Source organism: Mandrillus leucophaeus, unplaced genomic scaffold, assembly GCF_000951045.1.
Source record: "Mandrillus leucophaeus isolate KB7577 unplaced genomic scaffold, Mleu.le_1.0 Scaffold9, whole genome shotgun sequence".
NCBI lineage: Eukaryota > Metazoa > Chordata > Mammalia > Primates > Cercopithecidae > Mandrillus > Mandrillus leucophaeus.
The window spans coordinates 9,812,253-9,812,668 of NW_012109807.1; the positions used below are offsets into that span (position 1 = coordinate 9,812,253).

At 38.0% G+C, this 416-nt stretch overlaps 1 protein-coding gene across 1 annotated transcript in view; it reads left to right on the forward strand.

The window, feature by feature from the left end:
* The window catches only part of GPAT2 (glycerol-3-phosphate acyltransferase 2, mitochondrial), a 14,258-nt gene that overhangs the window by 428 nt on the left and 13,414 nt on the right, over positions 1–416 (forward strand). The window lies entirely within an intron of this gene.

Here is a 416-nt window from a genome sequence, read left to right on the forward strand (position 1 = left end):
ATCAAAAAAGACAAAGAAGGCCATTACATAACGGTAAAGGGATCAATTCAACAAGAAGAGCTAACTATCCTAAATATATAGGCACCCAATACAGGAGCACACAGATTCATAAAGCAAGTCCTTAGAGACCTACAAAGAGACATAGACTCCCACACAATAATAATGGGGGACTTTAACACTCCACTGTCAATATTAGGCAGATCAATGAGACAGAAGGTTAACAAGAATATCCAGGAATTGAACTCAGCTTTGCACCAATCGGACCTAATAGACATCTACAGACCTCTCCACCCCAAATCAACAGAATATACATTCTTCTCAGCACCACATCACACTTATTCTAAAATTGACCACATAATTGGGAGTAAAACATTCCTCAGCAAATGTAAAAGAACAGAAATCACAACAAACTGTCT